We start from the raw sequence: 26,443 nt of genomic DNA, 5'->3' as shown, positions 1-26,443 counted from the left end.
TTCCTCCAGTCTTTATGTGGCAAGCATTCTGAGTCCTTCTATGCTTGAGAATATTTTTTATTATGCCCCTATATTAAATAGCAGTGTAGATGGATATAAAGTTCTAGGCAAAAAGTTCATTTCATTCACTATTTAAAGTATTTAGTTTTTCTTTCACACCAGTGTTACCGTTGAGAAGTTTCCACAACCCAAATTTTTCTAGGTTTTCATGAAAAAGTTCATTTGAGTTTTCTAAAGCTTTTACTTTTTGTCCTAGAAGGCAAGTGATTTTATCCAGCCATGTATGACCCACAGAGACTTAGAAAAGGTGCTCATGAAAAACAAAATAATACACTTACTCAACCTAGCAAATTGACTTCTAGGAACTTGTTTAGACATTTTTACCCAAATATATAAAAATATATGTGCAAAAGGTCAGTTGTGGTTTTGTTTGTTTTATCAAAGATTTGGTAAGATTTCGTTTTACACTCAATAGAGATTAGATATATAAACTAGGATCTATCCACATGATGGAATAATATGTAACTTCCAGAAGCAAAGAGGCAAAATTTTATGTGCTGACAAGGAAGATGTTGAGAATATATTGCTGAATTTAAAAAATTTTAGAGCAATGTATAGTTACCTTTGTTGGTTAAAAAAGAAGTACAGGTACAATATATTTATGTGGATTAAAGGTTTTAAATGTCAGGCACAAGAGGAGAATGATACCTTGTCTAAAAATTATTCATGCCTTCATAAGTAGTAGTTTCAAAACTCTGGCCATTTGTTTGTGAAATCTTGCTGGAAATCATTAACAAAATCACAGACTTTTATAGTTGGAAAGGAGCAGAAAGGCCTGTACTTTCTTCCACATAGCTACTCTGCAGATACTTTTATCCCAGAATAGGAGTACACGAACTTTGTATGAAGTGATAATAGAACTTAATGTCCAAGGAAGGCCTCAGGACTCATGATTTGGTAGAGATTAGAAAGACAACTGAAGTCAGACAGCCCCTCAGTTGGGTCATTGGTACATTGGCGCAAAGCACCATGTGCAATGTGGGATGCTGAAGTTACAGCTGAGTATGAAAGGGACTTCTTGTAGGACACCCTGCCCTACTTTACGGTTCCAGGGATCCTGGCCAGATACACATTCCCAATATGGGGCCTTAGGTTTGTCCTAGGAGGAAAGCATTCTGATAAATTCAGGCCTATTTCAACCATCCCTAAAAACCCTATTTCAATGGAGGAAAAGGTATTAAGTCTTCCACGGACAGTTCGCTATGCTAGCTCTTTTTCCCTTCTTCCTTGATTCTGTTTACCTGGGAACATCTGGAACAGGACCAAAAATACAGTAAGAGCCAGTAGCAAGAATTTCATGATCTTTGAGAAGGATATGGCAGATCCAGGAGTTGAGAACATCCTGCAACAGGGCTCTGGACTCAGGTTTTTATTTGCTTCCATGGGGCGGAGTCCAGGGCATGAGTCATAGGTAATGATGCAAAGAGAGGTATAAACGGACATTGATCCTTTGGCCAGTAGCATTAACTGATTATTCCCCACTCAGAGCTCTGTTCTAGATACACTGAGGGCAGGCAGAAGAATGGAAGAAAAGGTAAAACTGTCATGCAAGTATATACACAGAGGATCCACAAACCAGGAAGTCTACCTTCCTATGGGAGTGTTGGGATCTCTACTCATAGCTCCTCTCATTCTATCCTAGCACTCATCACACTGCATCAGAACCAACTGAAAACTCCTTGTTTCCAGAGCCAGGGGCTTAAACTTAGGGAGGCTCAGAAAAGAATATTTTAGTATTCGTTTAATAATATTAATATTTTAGTCCTTTCGGCCAGAACCGCCATCTTCCAGTAATTCGCCAAAATGACGAACACAAAGGGAAAGAGGAGAGGCACCCGATATATGTTCTCTAGGCCTTTTGGAAAACATGGAGTTGTTCCTTTGGCCACGTATATGCGAATCTATAAGAAAGGTGATATTGTAGACATCAAGGGAATGGGTACTGTTCAAAAAGGAATGCCCCACAAATGTTACCATGGCAAAACTGGGAGAGTCTACAACGTTACCCAGCATGCTGTTGGCATTGTTGTAAACAAACAAGTTAAGGGCAAGATTCTTGCCAAGAGAATTAATGTGCGTATTGAGCACATTAAGCACTCTAAGAGCCGAGATAGCTTCCTGAAACGCGTGAAGGAAAATGATCAGAAAAAGAAAGAAGCCAAAGAGAAAGGTACCTGGGTTCAACTGAAGCGCCAGCCTGCTCCACCCAGAGAAGCACACTTTGTGAGAACCAATGGGAAGGAGCCTGAGCTGCTGGAACCTATTCCCTATGAATTCATGGCATAGTAGGTGTTAAAAAAAAAAAAAAAAAAAGACCTCTGGGCTGAAAATAATAATAATATTAATATTTTAATATTCTTTTCTGATGCACATATTTTTAACACATTAAAAAATCTTAAATCTGTTAAACACATCTTAATAAACCCATTTTTAGACAATGCATAACATCAGGATCTTTGAAATAAAATAGGTCAGACTTCCTTATTTTACAGATGGGAGCACTGAGGTCAAGAGAGGAAGAGTGACTAGCAGGCAGGAGAGTTGGGGAAAGGATGCTTATAACAGGGCCTGAAATGCCCTCTTCCCAGGGTAGGTGAAGGGCTATGGGAATGCTCCTTCTGACACAGGCCTCCTGGAAAGAGTACAGTCACTTCTATGAACCCCAACACACAGAGCAAACTTTGCATCCAGCTGTCACCCAGGATCTACCTCAGTGTTGTTTCTCTTAGGCTTCATTTTCACCCTCTATCAGCCCCTGTGGAAAGGAGTCATATAACCATATACTTACATGCCTGCTTGGCCACAGAAGAAGTAATAAAGCGTGAGAAGAGGGGCTTAATGTTATTTTTCTGAATAAATTTCCAGGTGGTTTATTTCCTTTGGTCACTTTTGTTTGTGATTGATTTCTGGCCTTAATGGACTATGGTCAGAAACAAGGGACTGATAATCTTTGGTTTTGGGAATTTAGAAATGATTTCTTTTTGCCAAAGAACTTGGTTCTTTCATATGATATGGGACAAAGTCCTCTATTAAATTAAGCTTTTCACTCCCTTAATCAATGTAAATATTCTTACTTATTTTCTATTTACTTGATGGGTAAAATACTCAGAGAACTATATTAAAATCCCCATGTGATTAAGCATTTAAACAAGTTCTTATATTTTTAGTAGTTTTTACATTACATACTTATTTTGTTGCTTTATTTCATGGTGCACACATTTCTATGTTGCCAAGGCTGGTCTTGAACTCCTGGCCTCAAGCAATCCTCTTGCCTTGACCTCCCAAAGTGTTGGAATTACAGGCATGAGCCATTGTGCCTGGCCACTGTACTGTGTTTCTTCCAGAATTGCAGATGAGAAGTCTGATGTTGGTTTGATTCTCTTTCCTTTGTTGGTATCTTGCATCTTTTGCCTAGAAACTTCTGATATTGCCTTTTTGTCCTGGAAATACAATTTTAAAAAAAAGTAATTTGTGTCTAGATAAGTGCTTTTTCTCACAGATATCCCTGGGACTTGGTGAATCCTCTCAATCTAAAAACCCATGTTTTCCTTCAGTTCTGAGAAATTTTCTTCTATTATGTTTCTAATTGTAACTTCTACTTTTTTCTTTCTAATTATTGAGCTTATTATTTGTAGAGGTGGCAGGAAAGTGTTCTTTAAAATACTTTTCCTTCTTTAAGAGTGTAGCAGGTTTTCTCATGAAAGCATGAGGAATGTGCAGGAAGCATTACCCCAGCTAACAATTTTCATTTCATTGTATTTTGTTTTCCATTGTGAAATATCTTTTCCATTTCATCTTTTAGACCACCAATTTGTTACTACTGTGACCATCTTTTGTTTATTTATTTTAATACAATTTTATTTTATTTATTTATTTATTTATTTATTTTGAGACGGAGTTTCGCTCTGTCGCCCAGGCTGGAGTGCAGTGGCCGGATCTCAGCTCACTGCAAGCTCCGCCTCCTGGGTTTATGCCATTCTCCTGCCTCAGCGTCCCGAATAGCTGGGACTACAGGCGCCCACCACCTCGCCTGGCTAGTTTTTTGTTTTTTTTAGTAGAGATGGGTTTCACCGTGTTAGCCAGGATGGTCTCGATCTCCTGACCTCGTGATCCGCCTGTCTCGGCCTCCCAAAGTGCTGGGATTACAGGCTTGAGCCACCGCGCCCGGCCTATTTTAATACAATTTTAAACTGACCATAATGCTTTAAGTTATGTGCCTTTTTGTGCTTTATTTCTATTTCCTGGAAAGTCTGTGTTATGTTAAAAATTTAACTTTTCATGTGATTCTTCTATTAGTTTCTCTTGAAAGAGGATGTAGTAGGAGTAAACTGCTTTTGTGTGTACTTCATGACCCTTTGGGGAACTGTCTCTTGGTGGGGCTGCCAACCACAGGATCATAACTCCATAACCATTGGTGAGGACACAAGGGCCGTGGTGGGTGACTTAATCCTGGCATTAGGATCTTGAGCAAAACAAACTGGGGTCACATGTCTTTACCCTAGAAGCAAAATTGTGGCCTTCCTGTCTTCAGAGAAGGAGATGTGCTCTTTCACTTTGACTCATATGACAAGGAATTACCTGACGATAAGTCAGTGCAGATTTTGGGCATTTAAACAGGTGAATGACCACAGCTGCCCCTTCGTTAATAAGTGACAGAGCCAGGATTCAGATCCGAGTCTGTCTGACATCAGAGTTTTTGGGCTTAATCATTATGATACACTTTCTGCAAAATGTTCATCTTCTTTAAAAGGGACTATCCTCTCTTTGTCCAAGGCAATATTTCCCCTGAGCCTCTTGACACCATTATCTGTTGCTTCCTCTGGGTCTTTGTTCCATTAATCACTTCTCATCCTTTTGTATTTTCAACTTCTTACTCTTTATTGGATTCCTTTCCCCCTCAGACATAGTTCTCTTCTCTGCTCATTGTCCTGGTCTAGCCTCTGAAGAGTCAAGAGTAGCTGTCATTTAACCATTGTATAACATTGTGTCAATTTTTTTTCTTAGATGAGCCACCATTCTGGAAAAGAAAGATAAAAATATCTACCTTATTGTGAGGATTCATCACATTAAAGGCTCAATATATGACCAAAGATAGTACTGTTTTGTTTGTTAGATTATGAAGGCAAAGATGAATTCCCAAGCATAAGTTCCTAAGCAAAAGGGTATCGATGTTGAGTTCACCTCTCTCTTGTGTACAGATGCTAAATATTACTCCCCCATAGCCCAATTCCTCTATCAAAGTTATGGGAGCGAACAGTCAGGGAGCACCTCCTGATTTAGTCTTACCATGCTGAGGCTGCTGATACCTGGGGTATGACAAACATTTAATTATCTATTGCTGTATTATAACCAACCCTAATATCTTAGTGGGTTAAAATGATAATATAATTCCATTATCTCTAACAGTTTCTGTGGGTCAGGAATTTGGGAGTGGCTTGGCTGGGTGCTTCCAGCTGTGGGTCTCTTATGAGGTTGCAGTTAGATATTAGTTCTCTGAAGGCTCAACTAGAGCTGCAGGTTCTTCTTCCTCATGGTTGATGAGTTGGTGTTGGTTTTTGGTAGAAGATCTCACAGTTCCTATTCACAGGAAAATCCAGAAAAAGTGACTTTCAGGGAGTGAAAATCTCAAGAACCAAGACCATGAGGTGGAAATGACCTTAGTGAGTGCAGAACAGAAACATGGCCACTCTCTTTAAGCACGTCTATCTCTCTTCTTCATGAATGAACTCCCATTGCCTTCAGGGAAATGGTTTCATTCATACCTCAGCTCCTTCCTCAGTGCCTAACACACAGCTTTGTCATGGTGCCACATGTTCCCTTAGATGAAAATTCTTCTTCAGGCTCATCTTGTATATTTCTCTCCCAAGTGCTAGAGTCAGTCATTTCTCCAAGAAAGCCTGTTTCTTTTACTAGCGAATTTTATTAGAAATCAAGTTCTGGACACTAGATATTCCTATTGCTACAGGGGTGTCATTGCTTCTAGACTCTCTCAGCTGACAGAACAAAGAAATACATATGTGTATGTTAACTCACATCCCCAGGGAAAGTAACTTTATTAACTAGTATATGATGCTTATGTGCAGTCCTTTTTGCCTTTAGTCTTAGAGACCCCGTTCATTTCCCAAGTTAGTCAGGTCAGCTCTTATCCTCTCAACTCCTTTCAGTGTGATTACTTCTCACATCTGTAACCCAGTAAGAGTCTTTTGCCATGGTCTGCCTTCTATCCTGGGACTCCCTGACCTCCTAAACAATTTTTAAAATGTGCATAACTACTTTGCATACTTTGGGCTATAAAGTTCTATGGGTTTTCATAATGCATAATGTCATGTATTCACCATGACAGTGTCATACAGTATAGTCTTACCATCCCCTAAATTTCCTTCATTTCACCCTCCTTCCTCCCTCCAAGTTCCTGGAAACCCCTGGTCCTTTTACTGCTCTATAGCCTTTGCCTTTTCCAAATTACATATAATTGGATTCATACATTACGTAGCCTTTCATACTAACTTTCACTTGGATAAGAGCTAGAAGAATTCCTTGGAATACCAGGCAGAGCCTCTTGTCCTCTTCCCTTACTATCGCCCAAAGAGACAGTCTGTCTCTGTGTGGTGAACTGCCTGGAGCTGGGGAAGTGGTGACACAGACACTCCTGTGGTTACCACAACTGGGACTATGCTGGGTCAGACATGAAGCCAGCTCAGCACCGGTTCTCACTCAAGGCCTTTGGTGCCCATGGCCTTGCTGCTGCTGACGTTTACTCAAGGCGCAAAGGCTTTTCAGTCGGCAAATGGCAAATCCAGCCAGGCTTGTGTCCTTTCCTTTAGGGCAGTGAGCTCCCCTCTGCCCCAGGGCAGATTCAGAAATGCCACTTGGGAACCAGGGTGTGGAGCTGGGAATCTACTTGGTGCTGTGCTCTACTGCAGCTAAGCTGGCACCCAAGCCACAAGACAAACTCCTTCCCACTCTTTCCTCTCCTTTCCTTATGCAAAAGGAGGGTCTCCCCATGGCCAACACTGTTCCAGGGCCATAGCAAGTAGTGCCTGGCTACTGCTGATGTTCACTCAAAGCTCAAGTGCCCTTCAGTCAGCTTGTGGTGAATGCTGCCAGGCCTGGATCTCTCCCTTCACGGCAGTGGGCTCCCCTCTGGCCCAAGGTGGGACTAGAAATGCTATCCAGAATACAAGGCCTGGAATCAGGGGCCCCAGGAGCCTGCTTGGTACTCCACCCCACTGTGGCCGAGCTGGTGCCCAAGCTGCAAGACAAAGTCCCCTTTAGTCTTCCCCCTTTTTTCCTCAAGCACAAGGAGTCCTTCCCCATGGCCACCACAGCTGGAATGTGCCGGGTCATACCTGAGGCCAGTACAGCCCTGGGTCTCATGCAAGGCCTGCGGCAAGTACTGCCTGGGTACCCCTGATGTTCATTCAAGGCCCAAGGGCTCTTAACTCAGCAGGTAATTAATCTTGTCAGGACTGAGTCCTTCCCTTTAAGGCAGTGGATTCTCTTCTGGCCCAAGGTGTGTTTAGAAATGTCATCCAGGAGCTAGGTCCTAGAATGGGGGCCTGGGGACTTTGCTTGGTGCTCTGTTCTACTGTAGTTGAGCTGGTATCCAAGTTGCAAGACAAAGTCCCCTTTACTCTCCCCTCTTCTTGCCTCATGCAGAAAGAAGTGTGTCTCAGAGCTGCACTGCCTGAGGTTGGAGGAGTGATGTGAGCACTGCCTTGGCTGCCTCAGCTGGTGTCTTCCTAGGTCACATGACGCTCAAGTCCACTGGCTCTGAGCCCAGCACAGCACCAGGACTTAGCCAGGAATTGCAGTCCTTGTGGTCTAGACTGCCTTTTGAGCTTATTTAGGACACCAGAGTGCTTTAGCCTGTGGTGGTGGGGCTAGGTGGAACTCAGGTTCTGACTGATGGATGATGGATGATTGGATGATTTGCCTCTGGCTAGGGGTGGTCTAAATGCTCCCTTCATGGGTGCCATCTGAATTCCACCTCATGTCGCTTTCTGCTGTGACAGGGCAGCACTGAGTTCCAATGCAAAGTCTTACAATCACTGCGCCCCCTTTCCCCCAAGCACACAGATTCTCTGCATCATGCGGCTGCTGCCAGGGGATGAGAGGGGAGTGGTGTTGGTAATTCAAGGCTGTCTTTCCCACCCTCTTCAGTGCCTCTTTCCTTGACATGATGTTAAAACCAAGTACTGTGATCACTCACTTGATTTTTGGTTCTTATGAAACTAGTTTCTTGCATGGTCAGTTGTTCAATCTCGTGTTCCTCTGAATGGGTGGGGTGGCGGGGGGGAACAATTGTTAGAGGGTTCTATTCAGCCATCTTGCTCCATCTCCTCTCATTGTTAATTAGTGTATATCTCATCTGCTTTCAGGAAAATGAGTGGGGCTGTGCCTTGCGTGTTTGGGAACCAGGATTGGTGTACAAAAGATCCCAGAGACAAAAAGCTTTAACTTGGAGTATTGCTTGTCTTCAGTGTTGGGGAACTCCTGCTCCCTGGAGGTCAAATTTTCAAACTCCTGAGACGGAGTTTCGCTCTTGTCGCCTAGGCTGTGGAGTGCAATGGCACGATCTCGGCTCACCGCAACCTCTGCCTCCCAGTTCAAGTGATTCTCCTGCCTCAGCCCCCCAAATAGCTGGGATTACAGGTGCCCACCACCATGTCTGGTTAATTTTTGTATTTTTAGTAGAGACAGAGTTTGTCATTGTTGGCCAGGCTGGTTTTGAACTCCTGACCGCAGGTGATCCACCCACCTTGGCCTCCCAAAGTGCTGGGATTATAGGCGTGAGCCACTGTGCCTGGCGAGTTCAAGTTTTAATTCACAGGATGTTCAAAGCAGTTGGGTAAGTGTTTTCTTTTCTGAATAGAATTTCATTTTTCATCCTTTTCTTTGGAAGTTAAGGGGTTGCTATGCAATTTACAGATGGACCAAAAATCTATAGTTTCTTCTGTTGTTTGATTGTGAGACTTATTTATTTATTTTTTTGGTAGGTGACCAGATTTTTTTTATTACTCACATCAGTCTCCCCAGCATTTGGGGATCAGAGTTTTAGTTGGTGGGTGGGGGGAAACCAGTGAGCCGGGAGTGCTGATTGGTCGTCAGGTCAGAGATGAAGTCACAGGGAGTGAAAGATGTCTTCTTGTGCTGAGTCAGTTCCTGGGCGCGGGAGGTGTAGGGGGATGGGGAGTGGGGCGGGGTGGGCACAGCAGTGAGACTTTTTCCTATGTGTGAGCCCATGCAAACTGAGAAAGAGGGAGTGGAGAATCCAAGAGGATTCTCTAATCCTACCAACATGTCCATTTTTCTGATGCTTTCTGATGCTGCCTAAATAGATGACAGTTGCAGAAGCCATGTGACCCTTGAATGTTGGTGTGGATGTGATATGACTGAGGAGAGAAAGAGGTTTCCTTTAAAAGGCATCTCTACATTAGATAGGTGAGCCTGTTTATGGAGGTTATTGGAAAGGGTGTAAAGGTTTTATTAACTTTCAGGGAAAAAAATTTTAAATCAAACCCAAATTCCAAGTGCCTTAAATTTGTTAGCACTTCAATAAAAAAACTCTCCAGCCTGGGAGAAGGTGGCAAGTGTTTGAGGAGCTGAGCCATCAATTCCGTCTCAAAAAAAAAAAACAAAAACAAAAACAAAAAGAAAACCCCAAAAATTAGCCGGGCGTCGTGGCGAGGCCCCTGTAGTCTCAGCTACTAGGGAGGCTGAGGCAGGAGAATGGTGTGTACCTGGGTGGTGGAGCTTGCAGTGAGCCGAGATGGCGCCACTGCACTCCAGCCTGGGCAACAAAGCGAGACTCTGTCTCAAAATAAAATAAATAAATAAATAAATAAATAATAATTCTCAAGCAAGATTTGGAATGTATAGCTTTAGCAACCAAGCGTTCAGAAACTAGCCAAATAGACATTCTCCCTTGCTGTCAGCAATGGAATAGATGAGTTGGGTAGCAGTAAAGAGGAGTATATGAAAATATTGGACCATTCACAGGCTTCTTGCAACAAACCTTCCATGAATAAAACTACATTATGGAACTCTTTTCAGATATCAAGTGGAATTAGTTGTAAGGATATTGATTTTAGCATATTTGCATTTGGCATGAAACTTTTCCGGAGGACGGTGGTTCCCTAAGTGTTAAAATTTCCAGTAGTTTAGAATCCAGTTTAAACCGGAGCCAAAAAGTCCTGTGGACAGTGGCATTTTTCTAGGAGATGTTATGGGAGATGGACAGACTACTCCAGAATCAGACTTCAATTTATAGGTTGTTTGCAGTAGATATGAGGCTCTAAAGAAATCTCTTTCCAAGAAAAAGGAAGAATCTTACCTGCTAATCTTGAAACACTTGAAAGACACAAACCAGAATTGAGCCCTACTCCCCAAAATGTGCAAACAGATGATATGCTTAACGATTTGGACACTAATGATTTGCACGTTGAATATACAAAACCACCTTTACACATGGCTCTTGGTGAAAGAAAAGTCTCTTTCACCACTAATTAAGTTTCCTCCAGTGGAACAAAGATTGACCACAATACCATGTAGTTTTGGAGAACTTCTATCTAATTCAAACGAAGAAGACATCTTGAGTAAGATCCGTGATGCAGCAGAATCTCCGTCTGACTTGGCAAGATGAAGCAATACGGAGTTAATATAACTATGATGTACTTAGACTGAAGCTATGCCACAGGATAGAAACTGACTTATAAGTTAAATACATGTTGGAAGTATAACACTCTTCTTCAAGGTCTAAAAAATTCTAAATGCCTTTTAGCGTCCTGTAGTATTTTTAGGTAAGGAAAGTATGTTGAATTATTTCTCTTTGTAGGGATATGGGGTTGAAATGTGAAGTATTTGGAAAGCAAATGTCAAGCAATGGGAAGCCATTTTGATTTCTTGAGTACACTTACAAGCATTAAGTAAATGACAAAAGTAGTAGTTTATTATAATTTCAGTTAATTAACATAAGGATGTGTAGTTTTTGTTGTACCTTCACTAAGTGGTTAGTATAATAGCCACTGAAGTTACTGATCTTTCATTTTAAAGAAATATACTTTCATTGTTTTTTGTTTCTGTGTTTTTTTGAGACAAGAGTCTCGCCCTGTTGCCTAGGCTGGAGTGCAGTGGTGCGATCTCAGCTCACTGCAGCCCCTGCCTCCGGGGTTCAAGCGATGCTCATGCCTCAGCCACCCAAGTAGCTGGGACTACAGGCGCACGTCACCATGCTCTTCCAATTTTTGTGTTTTCAGTAGAGACGGGGTTTTACCATGTTGGCCAGGCTGGTCTCGGACTCCTGGTCTCAAGTGATCCAACTGCCTCGGCCTCCCAAAGTGCTGGAATTACAGGCATGACTCACTGCACTTGACCTTTTATTCTTTCTTTATGGGACATTCTGTATTAACCAGGAAAAGTGAGAAAGGCCTTGGCATGTGTAGTCAAGATGACAGATTGTAAGACTAGGAAAGCTCTAAACAGGCTGGATGATTATTCAAGTAGATTGATTTTGAGAAATGATGTTTGGTGGAATAAAGTGCATGTGATGATAAGTGAAGACTGGGGCAGAATGATTTTAGAAAAGAAAAAAGATGGAACTGTCATCTTTTCCTTTTAAGAAGGAACTTGGCCGGGTGCGGTGGCTCAAGCCTGTAATCCCAGCACTTTGGGAGGCCGAGGCGGGCGGATCACGAGGTCAGGAGATCGAGACCCTCCTCGCTAACACGGTGAAACCCCGTCTCTACTAAAAATACAAAAAACTAGCCGGGCGTGGTGGCGGCGCCTGTAGTCCCGCCTGTAGTCCCAGCTACTCGGAGGCCGAGGCGGGAGAATGGCGGGAACCCGGGAGGCGGAGCTTGCAGTGAGCTGAGATCCGGCCACTGCACTCCAGCCTGGGCGACACAGCGAGACTCCGTCTCAAAAAAAAAAAAAAAAAAAAAGAAGGAACTTAAAAGGAACTGTCGAACTACAAATCCATTCAGTGGGTGGTATAACGTTTATATTGAGTCTAATTTAGTCTAATATTTAGTCTTATATTTAAACTAAATATAAATCCTAGTTTTATATTTTAACAAAAATATAAATCAAAAATTTCATTAGTCTGTTTAAAAATATATTGTATGTATACACATATGTACATATCAAGATCTATTGAAGCTAATGAAAACAATAAATTTGAACTAAATAGAGGGGAAAAGATTGATAGATCAGAGAAAAGAAAGTTAAACTTAAGACATGTACTGTGTTCTCAATATGAAGTAGCAAATACTTCTTTGTTTTCTGTATACTTTGTACAGGTAGTCAACATTTTCCCCTTGAGAAATTGTGTTTTTTCATATCTCAAAAGAACTTTGACTCTCATTATCCACTTAACTTTAAATGCATTTTATAATGTAGACAATTATAAAAAGAATAATGATTCCCTTGCCTCTAGAGTAGCTAAAATTTCTAATGATCCTTCTCTTAACATCTACAGCGTTGATTATAAGGTACTAAAACTTCAGTTATTCACCCAGGCTAGATGGTGACCTTCTCTTGATCTCGTGTACCTATGCTCCTGTGTTCAACTGGCAGTGCTCACAGATATTCCCCTTGTCCAGCATCGGGACTCAAATTTAGACCTTCAGAGAGTGACAGGCATCTCTTGCATGCTGACCAGGTTTGGCCTTCACAGGTAGCTGTTCTTTTGCACCAAATATTTGCTCTTACTTTGCTTATGTAATCTCTGGCATGACACACATACAGAAAGGAAGACAGCATTTTAGTAATAATAAGCCTTGATTAGTATGCTTTAGAGTCTTTCAGAATTACTCAACAATATTGTAAAAGATATTTTACTTTATGGTGTTCAGGTAAAGAAAGCAGCTCATACTTCCATTTGGAGGCCTATGTAACTATTTAGATAGGTTTTTACATGTGTGAAATGTGGTCTAGATAAATGTATTTCAATGATTCTGTGCACGTTGTTAGGAAGGGCAGAACCATGCTCACATGTAAATATGTATGCAATGACTGTCTGCAGAAGGACTTGTATAATACCCTGCCTCTTGACAGTATTTGGGCCACACTGTACAAAACAATGCCTTCACAGCCTTCACTGTGAAATATTAATGGTTAAAACTCTGCCGCCTCTTCAGGGACCAATCACTGGAGAAGAAGAATTGTGTTAATCTTGAGCTAGATTATTGCAAGGCACTCAGGAAGTGTGCCGATGCTTCTTCACAAGAAGCCCTCTAATTGACCCAGAAGGGCAAGTCATTGAATACGCTTGGCAATGGATTTCATATCAAGTTTAGTCAGTGGAGATTTGCTCAAACCTGTCTGGAAAGGGCCCTACCAAGCACCAACTTCAAACATGGTGTCCAGCCCTGAGATATCTGCCTCCCACTGTAAGGAAATGTGTTCCTCACCTATTTAATAACATCTTGTTCTTAATTTGTGTTCTACTTTTAGGCACAGCGATAAATGACCCACTTCTTAACAATGTCTTAAAATTACCTGAACAGCTGAAGACCCACTCTGCCGTTGATCTCGCCCCTAAAATACCAGAGTTTTCAAATAACTTCTACACTGCTATAATGAATTCCACATTGAAACAATTACTGAAAATTTCCAATGAGACAGCATTCAACTTTGTTTCTGGTTGATCTTGCTTTGGACTTCACTGGTTTGTTCCTAAAAATTAGATTATCCTTCTTCATCTTCTTCCCATAAATACACAACCTATTTCTGCCAATAATGTGTTCATTTTCCCATCAGGAAATAGTCTTTATATGGGACATATCTCATAACATGGGAAGTTTGAGAAAAAATGTAAATTTTTTCCTTTCCTTCAAAGAAGAAGTTAATAGAGCTGACAAGAAGCAAAATCTTGTGGTTTGATAGTTGCTATAATTTTCCACAGAACTTTACAGATTGGCCATTGAACCTCAATTGTAAGGTAAAGAGTGTTCACTTTAAAAAATTAAGACTGAAATGGTAAGATTGTGTCTAGGTATTTTTGCTGTGCTTTTGAGTATGAGAGCCCAAATACACAGCATCAAGAAATCCATTCAATTATCTTACTTATATGTAAAAGACCTAAATGTTTTAAAATGCTTGCTCACATACCACATGGCACCAAGGGAGAAATTCCCAGGACTTTCTCTTGGGACAACATACATAACATTTGAATAGAGTGACACTGGTTTAACCTTGCAGGATTGGTGCTTCCCTGTTTCATCACCATGGTAGGAAAATACAGAGGTACCTGCCTTTTGTATAGTTGCTGGTGTTCCTGGCTTGTGAGGTTGTCAACAACAGCATTATATTAATCCTCATAATCGTACCCTGGATTGCACTAAAAATGTCATACTTGCAGAATATAATGCCATATCGTTGCTGGTGAAACTTACAACTTTAAGAAGGGTGCTCTGAACTCCCCCGATTATCCTGTGGAACTGACGGCATATCCTGTGGAACTGACGGCAGCTGTACATGAAGGTTGTGAGTTCCCCTGCCATATTCTGTAGGCTCAGCATTGGTGAATCCATTGCCAACCAGCAAGATTCTACAATGTAGTTCAGCCAAAAGAGTTTGGCCAAACACCTAGAAGAGTGAGGCATCTCAGGAATGTATACCACAGCCCTGTTTCAGAGGACTTCTTTGACCTCTTCTCAGTTCCCTGGCTATTCCTTCCTCTTTCTGCTCCACTTTTGCCATTCTTGATCACCTTGTTCTTTTCCATTGCCTTTGGGCCTTGAGCACATTTCTCTGAAAAGTTCGAAGCTTTGTCTTCTTCTCCTTCTTCTTTTTTCTTTCCTTAGAGAGAGGGTCTCCTTTCATTGCCCAGGCTGGACTGGCACAATCGTAGCTCACTGTAGCCTTGGACTCCTGGGCTCGAGCAATCCTCCCATCTTAGCCTCCCAAGTACCTGGGACTACAGGTGTGTGCCACTATGCCTGGCTAATTTTTAATTTTTTTGTAAAGATGGAGTCTTGCCAGATTGCCCAGGCCAGTCTCAAACTTCTGGCCTTAAGCAATCCTCCCACCTCTAACAAAGTGCTAAGATTACAGGTGTGAGTCACCACACCCGGCCTAAAACCTTATTTTGACCTTCTGAATGGCTGAAACATTCTTGCAGGAGATGTGTCTTGGGTCAGGTTCTCTGAAAGCAGATTGGGAGAGATTTTCATGTAGGAGGTTTATACAACATCTGTAAGGAAATGAAGAAGCAGGATTGGGCAAAGGGAGAAGTTAAATTAGAAAGCAGTTGGCTGGGCGTGGTGACTCACACATGTAATCCCAGCACTTTGGGAGGCCGAGGCGGGCGGATCACGAGGTCAGGAGATCAAGACCATCCTGGCCAACATGGTGAAACCCTGTCTCTACTAAAAATGCAAAAATTAGCTGGGCATGGTGGTGCGTGCCTGTAATCCTAGCTACTTGGGAGGCTGAGGCACGAGAGTAGATTGAATCAGGGAGTCGGAGGTTGCAGTGAGCCGAGATTGCGCCACTGCACTCCAGCCTGAGCAACAAGAGCAAAACTGTCTCAAAAAAGAAAAAAAAAATTTAACACTTTTTCACTTCTGTTTTCTTGCCTTTGAAATATACAGTATTGTAATGGTGCTGGAAGAAACCATTCAAATTTAGCGGTGACATTTATAGAATGCTGCATCATTTGCAACCTTTACTAATGAAAATTAAAAGTTCTTACATGGATATTAAGGAGCAATGCATACTGGAAAAAGAAATCTGAAAAAAAGGAACTAAACCATCTTCTACAAATTCACGTCTAAGTAAAGTGCCACTGAGTGGCAACAGAGAGGGGCACTGTGAGTGTAAAACATGACATGCTCATGTTTTCTTTATTGAAAACTCTCTTTTGTCTTTTTCTATATTGTGAGTTTTAAACTTGCATCTCCCTCCCCCTGTTAGTGATCATTGAGATTCCAGCACCTGTCCTTGAAACTATAAACCCTACTCACTGTTGGTGAAGTAAATTTCAACAAGGAGAAAATGTTGTTCCTCCTCCCATGCAGTTTGTGAGGAAAGCAGGTAATATTTAGGTTGATAAAACTATTCTCATGAAGATTCATGCTAACAAAGAAGTTTTGTAAAACACCCAGACTTCAAAGTTTGTTGCTCTGCCCTATGAAGTTAACCTTAACCTCCATGAGGTCTGTAATTCCACTTGGTTGTCCTATTTATTATGTTTGTCATATTTTCTCTTTTCTCAAAGATAAGAAGCCAGATGGCGATTACTGCATCTTCCAACTCCTCCCGTAAAAACAGAACAAACAAGTATGATGACCCCAGAGGTTTCTTATCTAAACCAACATTGGACACATTTAAATTAATAATGGGTATTAAGAAAATATTGATACATTATTATTTTATAAATATTTCTTCTGCTGTCCTCCATCCTACCCTGACTCTGTGAAGAAAATGTACTTTGTTCAAGACTTCAGATAAATCTGCATTCCCATCCTTGTTCTCAGGAGCTGCACGAGCTTGGGAAGGTTAACACCTCTCCTGGAACTTCCGTTTTTGTATTTATATCTGTACTTACTGCCCACGTTGGGTTTAGGACAGAGCCTGACACAAAGTAGTTGCTTCTGTCATCTTCCCTCTTTTCTTGCTACCCTCAATTTTTATTCTCATCTCTGCTTTCTTCTTTGTTCCTATGGTGCTTAGCACAAGACTGAGTGCATAAGTGCTCCATAGCTCTTACACAACAGGAGGGAAGGACAATTTATTATTTTAAAGGGTCTCTTAAAAAATCCCTTTTATTATTTTTTGTGTCTTACACAAAAGGACAAATTTTTTTTGGGGGGGGATGGTAATGACATTCTTTTCTTAGCTTTATTGAGGTATAATTGACAAATAAAAATTTGTGTATTTAAGTTGTACAACTTTGTGTTTTGATATATATATACATTATTAAGTGATCACCACAATCAAGCTAATTAACATATACATTACCTCACTTAGTTATTTTTTTCTTTCTTTTTTTTTTGTGGTGAGAACACTTAACCATCTACTACCAAATATCAAGCATATAATACTAACCGTAATCACTATACTGCATATTATCTTCAGAACTTACTCACTTTGCATAATTGAAACTTGGTACTCTGTGACAAATATCTCCCCATTTTCCCCATCCCCCACACTGGCAACTACCATTTTACGCTCTGCCTCTATGAGGCTGACAACACCATTTGTTGAAGAAAATACCCATTACCCAAGGGTATGTTTTTGGCATCCTTGTTGAAGACTAGGTGAGTGAATGTGTAAATTTGTTTCTAGAATTTCTATTCTGTTCCATCGTTCTGTCTGTTTTTATGTGAGTACCATGCTGTTTCATTTACTGTAGATTTGTAATATATTTTGAAATCAGGAAGTGTGATGGATTTGTTCTTTTTGGGGTCTTTTGTAGTTCCACATGAATTTTAGTGTTTTTTGTTTGTTTGTTTCTGTGAAAAACGGAATTGGAATTTTGATAAGGATTGCATTGAATCTCTAGATCACTTTGGGTAGTATGGACATTTTAACAATATTAATTCTTCCCATCCATGAGCATGAGGTCTTTTCATTTACCTGTACCTTCTTTAATTTCCTTTGTCAATGTTTTATAATTTTCACTGTATAAGCCTTTCTCCTCTTTGATTAGGCTTATTATTAAGTATTTTATTTTTTTGTTGCCATTGTAAATATCATTGTTGTCTTAATTTCCTTTTCAGATTGTGCGTAGAAATCCCACTGATTTTTGTACGTTGATTTTTATCCTGCAATTTTACTGACTTAGTTTCTTAGTTCTAACAAGGTTTTCTTGTTGAGTCTTTATGGCTTACTACATATATAAACATGTCATCTGCAAACAGAGATAAATTTACTTCTTCATTTTAAATTTGGATGCCTTTTATTTCTTTGTCTTGTCTAATTGCTCTGATTAGGACTTCTAATACTGTATCGGATAGAAATGGCAAGAGTGGGCCTCCTAGCCTTGTACCAGATCTTAGAGAAAAAAACCTTCAGTTTCTCCTCGTTGATTATGTTAGTTTTTCAATTCATTGATTATGAATAATATAGGAGTCTCAAGTGTGTTGGAATTCTGGTCTTCTTTTAGGATTCTGGTCTTGTGTAGGGTGGCCAGCAACTGAAGCCTGGTTTCAGGCAGCTTGATGAAGTTATCCTCATGTTCATTTCATGTTAGCATCTCTTCGAGGCTTTCTTCCAAGGGCTTTTTCAGTGTTGAGAGCCTTTCAGTGTTGAGGTCTTTTCGTTGTTGAGATTCAGTATGGGCTTTATTGTGTTCAGGTCCTTCTATACCTATTTTTTTTTTAAGAGATGGTTGATATGATTTCAATCTTCTTAAATTTCTGAAGACTTGTTTTGTGACCTAGCATGTGATTTATTCTGGAGAATGTTCCAGGTGTACTTGAGAAGAATGTGTAGTCCTCTGCTATTGAATAGACAGTTCTATGTCTGTTAGGTCCATTTAGTCCAAAATATTGTTCAAGTCGGCTCTTTATTAATTTTTCTGTCTGTATATTCCATCCATTTTTGAAAGTGGAGTATTGAAGTCTCCTACTATTATTGTATTGTTGCCAGTTTATTCCTTCAGATCTGTCTACATTTGGTTTGTATAATTATGTGCTTTGATGTTGGGTAGGTTTATATTTATAAGTGTTATATCATTCTGTTGAATTAACCCTTTTATCATTATAAATGACTTTCTTTGTCCCTAGAGACCCTTTGATCATTATAATGACTTTCTTTGTCCCTAGAGATAGTTTTGACTTAAAGTCTATTTTGTCTGATATAAGTATAGCCACACTTGCTTTCTTTTGGTTACCTTTTACATGGAATATTTTTTTTCCATCGCTATACTTTCAGTCTATGTGTGCCCATAAATCTGAAGTAAGTCTCTTGTAGACAGCATATCATTGACTTTTTTTTTTAAACCCATTCATGTACTCTCCCTTTTTGATTGGGAAGTTCAATTCATTTACTTTAAAGTAATTATTAATAAGTGAGGGCTTTAGATATTTTGTTACTCATTTTCTGAAAGGACAAATGATTTTCTCTTACTAGGAGAGAAAGCCCACTTTTGTTATGGATGCTGGCCAGTATCTCACTTTCCCATTCTAATGTCTAGATAGAATACATATTAAATGTTGTATCTCTGTTACGTTGACTTCAGATAAATTGCCTCTCTCTATATTTTACTGACCAAAACCCTACCATGCTTCAGAAGCTAATACAGTCCAGAGTTCAGACTTGCTGCAAAAATTATTTTGCATCCTTCATAAATCAGCCACCTACTTCTCCTGGGCCTTGCAGCTACAGAGTTTCATATCCTGACCTTTGTCAACCTTTGGAACCTGCTTCATGGAACTCAAATAATATAGGACTCTCTCAAGTGTGCTGGAGTTCTGGTCTTTTTTTAAGATTCTGGTCTTGTGTAGGGTGGCCAGCAACTGAAGCCTGGTTTCAGGCAGCTTGATGAAGTTATCCCCATGTCCATTTCATGTTAGCATCTCTTTGTGGCTTTCTGCCAAGGTGGATTTAAGAGGTTGCTGCTTTTGCAGTGATGGGAAAGTGGAAGACTTGGGAATGTGTCAGTCAAGGCTGGCACTAATACGTTTGTCACTTAATATACTATTGCCTGTTGTCTGTCAGCTTCAAATCCAACCATCTATGTTCTACTTTGCAATGCTGAGGCTAGCACTCTACAAACAGGGGTTCTCCTTTGCAGAATATTCCCTTAAGCTCTGCCAACAGGGAGTGCCAGAAGCACATTTCAAAGTTGGAAGGGGGAAGAACTCTTTCCTATTTACTTCCTAAGGGCTTCCTATTTATTTCCTGTTGCCAACAGCATCACTCATTCTTGCTTCTTCACTCCAACGCTAGGAGGGCATTCCTCTAGCACAGCTGAATCCAATTTGCAATTTTCCAACTCAGAGAGCCAGCGTCATGATGCCTCATAGAGGTACTAGTTCTAGCTGAGCAGAGCTCCTTCCTCAGAGATCTGAAATTTAGCTCTGCAGGTCTCTTCCTCCAAGCTTCTAATTTATTTTTAATGGTTCCAACCTTTTTTCGTGTTATTCCCGCTCTGGAATTGGTAGCTGATTCCTGCAGTTGCTACCTCTGTGATAACTGAGTGTCCTCTTTTTATTTTTTTAATTCATAAATGCCTACATAACAAATCTTTATATTAAAGTTAATATTAAATTTATTAACATTAACACTAATATTACACTTAAATGTTAAATAATCTCTGTTATGATAACTGATAAAACTCTGACGCATACAATATGCAATTAGATGAAGGGTTAGGGGCAAGAGATTGAGTCCCAGTTGAAGAGAGGAAGGGATCTCTGAGAGATTATGTTGGACATCAGCGATGAATTTTGTTGGACAGTGGGAAGGGAGCATGCAATTAGGGAGATATTTGGAAGATGGTTCAGGATAAATACTAGGTAAGGAGTTGTATTGGGGGAATTAGGATTGGTATGAGGTGGTCTGGAGAGGGGGTGAAATTTTAGGCCAAATGAATCTGGATATAGGGATTAGGCAGGGTGATGGGCTGAACTGGGGCTAGTGGTAGTAAAGTTAGGTTGTGGTTGACTTGGGGTTAAACATGGATAGACCTTGGGTAGAGCAGGGTTGGAGTTCGGAGTTAAGATTGAAACAGAGTTTAGGCTCAATTTGAACAAAAGTGTGAGTGATCAGAACTTGGGATTGGTCTGTAGTTGTGTGGAACTTAAGTCTGTGTTAGGCTTAAGTGGAGCCATGTAATCAGGTAGGTCTGGGTCTATTAAAATTTATTCTGTTGCCTCCTCCAAATGAAAATATTCAGAGGCCTTTCTCCATAATTTCCCAAATTCCTTGGGTGAGAACTTCATAAGCACTGAATGGTTCAAATGTTAGAATTTGGAAGTTGTGTAGAGGAAGAAAAAGGGCTGGTATGTTCAGAGAAGGCACCTCTTGAAGCTGAGCATTTACACAAGAATACCCTGACAGTAGTTTCTCCCATTCCTCCACTATTTCAAAGGCAACACAATCATCTTTTGTCCTTCTCGTCTCCCTCATCCAGACTCTCTTTTTTCTTCCGCTGCTCCTCAACTCTCTCTACTTGTAGAAACTAATCACTGCCAGTGGTTTTCTTTTCATTTTAAAACATATCCCACCAACCAGTAGACTGTTTTGTGAAGAAGATGAAGATGGGGAAACTGAACCTCAGAAAGGAAAGTGACCTGACCAAGGCATTCAGTGGGTCACATACATAATGGTGAAATTCAAAAGAATCTTCTTTTGACTATCAGACTGAGCAATGAGGAAATATTAGAAGTAAAAATAAATTGATATTGGCGATACAAAGTATGGTGGTTCAGGCAATATGGAACTCAAAAAACCGTGGTAATAAGGAACTTAAAAAAGGTGCTGACATTTGCTTTGACTGATGCAGCCGTGTGTCTCTGTCTGGATGGAAAGAGAGAGAGAGAGAGAGAGAGAGACTACCTTCCTGCAACTCTGTGTCAACATTTTGCCCATTGCTCTGGTGGATACTGAGAGAGTTTTGAGTATTTTGTAGTAGTCTTCCTACTCAGGGCAATTGGGAGAGGGCAGTCCCTTCAGATTGGGGTGGAATTAGATTAGGTTTGAGTTTCATCCTGAGGAGGGCTCCCTGCAGCTCTTACTTCTCCCTATTTTTGCGAGGCCTGCTGAGAAGGCATGCCAGGCAGCAGGGAGGAGTCCCCTGTCTGTTTGGATGTGGGATGGGACATACAGGGGCACTGTGATTCAAATGCAGCAAGGACTGTAAAAGGTTTTGGTACTTTTCTGGGATCTACCAGGAGGCCAGCAGATGTAGCTACGGTTTTGGGTTTCTGTGGGAGGCCATATACTAGCCTGACACAAAACTTCAGAGAAGAAAAACAAATTTTGTTTTTTTGCTGCCATCCTGATCCAAAGAAAATAGAAGAAATAATTTTTAGTTTATTCAAATACTTATGAACAAGGGATGACTTTGAGCATTGTTTATATATTGGAATTATTTTTAGTTTATTTAGGTACTGAAGAATTTATTATGCCTAGCCCTTTGTAGAAGGATAAGCATGAAATGAGTGCTAATAAATAAATGTATTGTCAAGGGATAGCATCACTGTGGAGGAATTTCAATAACGAAAATGCTGAGAACTTATGGTGACAGCTGTGGAGGAATTCACTTACTCCATTTCTTTTATGAAGATGGTTGCACTTGAAACTTTATATGTGTATATACCTGAGTCTTCTTGCGTGCACTGTATTGAAAGTTATATTGAAAACGTTGGTAAGTTTGAGTATGTAAAAATGTAAGAATTTCTCTCCATCAAAAGATACCCTAAAGAAAGTAAAAAGGTAAGCTACAAACTGTAAGGAACGTAAGTGTTCTTTGGCAGGCAAATAGATAAATAAATTGTGGTATATTCAAAGAATGAGCTACACATCAGGAAGAAGAAGTAAAATTCAGCTACACACAACATAGTTGAATTTTAATAATAATATATTATGGATTGTAAAAGACAAATCTTAGATGACTATGTATACCAAAGAAGACTTTAGTACCTCTGTTAAAAATAAAACTATTTTTTCCCACCCTCCCCAAAATAAACAATAACAATTACCATTATGCTATTTTGAAATGCAAATAAATATGTTAAATTCTTGGGGAGTGGATAAGGAAAGGCAGGATGTGTGGGATTTTAGAGGAATACAGAAGTATTTAAATGTAAGTTATTGATGCTATTCTAGCTCTTGTATTTGTGAAGGACTCATTATTTTTAAAAGAAATAAATGAATAAAAACATTAAAATAAATAAACATAAAAGAGGGCTATAAATATGCCAAAGATTTTGATGGACCAAGGATAATGGTATGCACCTCTGGTATACTGGAAAAGAAAAAAAAAAAAAAAAAAAAAAAAATCCCCCACAAAAACCTATAGAGCAATGGATATCACAGCCGCAACTGGCATTATCTAGAAAGGAGTCAGCCTTCTCCAGGTAAGTTTCACTATGTGGAGAGATGGTGTGGTACAATGGATGTAGTTGAGGGTTTGGGATATGAATGTTGGCTTTATTACTTACTATTTAGAGAGACTTTGCTGGAAATTTCTAAGCACAAAACCAGTAAACAGCTATGAAGGATTAACTACTGAAATTTAGTTACTTCTCTATGGCAAAATGTATCATACCCAAATTAAAAGGGAAGTCCAACCCTGGGAAAAGATTTAATTACTTCTTTAGTTCAGAGAGGAGTTCTCTGGTGGGGCGTAAGATAATCTTATGGGCAGTAAAGTACTTACTTGAAGGAGATTATAAAGTGACACTGTCTAATTTATAAGGGGATGAGGAAACCTAAGTTTGAAGAAAACTCAAGTTGCACATAACCTTGAGGTTCAGACATATTTAGACTTGTTTGGAAAAAGCAAAAGAGAGGATACTGGTCAAATAGCAACCAAATTTCAAGAATGAGCAGAAAGAATCCTCTTTCCCTAGTAGCCATGCTGAGCAACAAAGCTTAACATTGGACTTAAGCATTTGCCTTGAACTCCATGGCAGAGTGAGTACTTTTCTGCTGAAAACATCTCTAAAATGGATATTTTTTCATGTTTTCTTAAATGATTTCATAAGCTTGCAAAAATTAAATAATATGGAACCAAGAAATTGAATTGAGAAGGGAATCCTTTTAAGAAAAGAAACACTGAAACAGTTTCACCTTGAATATGAATAGCAAGGGACATCTACATATTAAATGACTTCTGATGTGATGCAGTATAAAGAACACAGCTTCAGCTCTGATACATTTTTGCCAAGAGTATTAGCTTACATCAATAAAGCCGTTAGAACTAACTTCCTACCTACATGATATATTGGTGAACAAGCAAAAGGAAACTAGAAAATCAGAAGGTGGATCAGTGGCTCAATGTCTTCAAGAAATCAGTGTGACAAAATGGGGACTGTGCTAGATTAAAAGAGATTGAAGGGAAATAAAAAAATCACACACAGTCATTTAAGCATACCAGCTTCACAGAACATTTCTGGCACAATTGGGGAAATTTGAATATAGCCTGGGTGTTAAATATGAACAAAATGCATTAAAATTGAAAAATGAAGATTATAAATGAAACAAAGCAGATTATGAAACAATGTGTAGTGAGATTTCATTTTAATAAAACCTATGCATACAAAAAGATCTAGTAATATACAATGTTAACTGTGCCAATCTCTAGGTAATAGTGATATAGTGTTTTTATCGTTTCATTTTTTGCTTATCTGTATTTTAATATACAATAAAATATACCCCTTTTGATATAATATTAGTTTAAAAATGAGTTAAGCATTAAATTTTAGATGCTAGAAAAAGAGCAAGAGGATATCTGGAGAAACCAAGAGAAATAACATAGTAAGTTCAGGCATTTCATTGAATTTAATCCAATGGACTGTAATAACAACAAACACCCTGGAATATAAATAACAGAACTGGAATATTAATTCTTGCTAAATATAATAAAATAAACAGATTTTGTATAATCTTATGAAGAAAAAAATGGAAATAATTAAAAACAGTTTAAAAGCTGGAAATAACTATAGACACAACAGAGATTAAGAATAATAAAACTCTATTATGAGGAAATAAACATAATACATTTGAAAAATCCTTCAAGGAAATACAATCCATCAAAACTAGCACTGGAAGAAATACAAACCTGAGAAGATCAACCAAGCATAAAGACACTGAAATGGTACTGACAGGCCTCCCCCTCCCAGTAAGCCTCAGACTCATAATTGCTTTGCTTAAAATAGTTTATGTTCTTTTGTCTTGGAATAATTATTATTAATACTCCCTTTATTCTTTAATGTGTCCTAGTTACATAAATTATAGAAGAATTGTATAATACCCTTAGATCTAGCAAACTTTGAAGGAACAGTTAATTCTTATATTGCACAAATTGTTCCAGAAAATAGAGGAAATGTAAAATCTGCGTAAATGATCTTAGGAGGTCAGTGTTATCTTGACTTCAAAGGTGGGTAAAAACAATAAAAAAGAGAAACAATAGGCTGTAGCTCCTCTGCATATATATGCCAGAATCCCAAATAGAATAGTGAATAATGGAACCTAATAACTGTGTTAAAAATATACTTCCTGTATAATCAATTAGGATCTATCTGGAAACTATGAGGATGAATAACATCAGAAACTCTAACAATGTTAATCTCTACCTTAATAGACAAAAGGAGAAGAATTATATGATTCTTAAATAATACATAGAAAATATTTTATACATTTCGAAAATTAAGTATAGTAGAATATTTAGCTAATTAGGAAGAAACGAGAACTATCAAACATGCTAAAGATTAAATGCCAAAATTTTGTGGCAAATGTTAGATTTATTCAGGGAACTGTAGATATAGTCCCTTTAAAATTGGGAAAAAAACCCAAGGACTCTCATTAATAATGCAAATATTTATTACAACAGTGGAGGGAACGTCTGCCCTTGCTTTTAGGAAAAAATAAGAAATAAGTTCAAGGACTAAAAAGGAGGAGCTAGTTCCACAGACTGTAGAAATCGATAAACAAATTCAAAGATTTATAGAAATGGGCAAAGAATAGCCAATATAATTGTGAAAACAAAGTTAGAGAATTTACAATAGTGGATATTGAGTTATTATAAAGCCATAGTAGTAAAATGTACTACTGATGCAAATATAAAGAAACTAAGCAACAAAATAGAAAGTCTAGAAAGAGATCTAGTCATATATGATTCCATGAAAAAAGTAGAACAATAGAGTAATGGCAGAAGGATGGTATTTTCAATAAATGGTTATCAGCTGGTCTTTCCTTCACATCTAAAATCAGTTCCATGTAGATAATAATAATAATAAAACAATAAAGTTTCTGGAACAAACACAGGAGAATATGTTTATGACCTTGGGGTAAGTAAAGATTTCTTAACCAAGACACAGAATGTACCAACTATAAAGAAAGAGATTGATAAATTAGACTTCATTAAAATTAGGAACATCTGTTGAACAAAAGATGCCATTAAGAGGCAGAAAAGGCCGGGCGCGGTGGCTCAAGCCTGTAATCCCAGCACTTTGGGAGGCCGAGACGGGCGGATCACGAGGTCAGGAGATCGAGACCATCCTGGCTAATACGGTGAAACCCTGTCTCTACTTAAAAATACAAAAAACTAGCCGGGCGACGAGGCGGGCGCCTGTAGTCCCAGCTACTCGGGAGGCTGAGGCAGGAGAATGGCGTGAACCCGGGAGGCGCAGCTTGCAGTGAGCTGAGATCCGGCCACTGCACTCCAGCCTGGGCGGCAGAGCGAGACTCCGTCTCAAAAAAAAAA

The 26,443-nt window shown here is 39.4% G+C and overlaps 2 pseudogenes across 1 annotated transcript; both read left to right on the top strand.

The window, feature by feature from the left end:
* Positions 1-1,832: 1,832 nt before the first annotated feature.
* LOC104660795 lies at positions 1,833-2,346 on the top strand (annotated as a pseudogene). Its single transcript, XR_747764.2, has one exon. The product of XR_747764.2 is annotated as a 60S ribosomal protein L21 pseudogene (transcript).
* Positions 2,347-9,917: 7,571 nt separating this feature from the next.
* LOC104660831 lies at positions 9,918-10,705 on the top strand (annotated as a pseudogene).
* Positions 10,706-26,443: the final 15,738 nt, after the last annotated feature.

This window comes from Rhinopithecus roxellana, chromosome 13 (genome assembly GCF_007565055.1).
Source record: "Rhinopithecus roxellana isolate Shanxi Qingling chromosome 13, ASM756505v1, whole genome shotgun sequence".
NCBI classification, from domain to species: Eukaryota; Metazoa; Chordata; class Mammalia; order Primates; family Cercopithecidae; genus Rhinopithecus; species Rhinopithecus roxellana.
The sequence above is the reverse complement of the archived record's forward strand: the minus strand, read 5'-3'. Positions and strand labels throughout refer to the sequence as shown.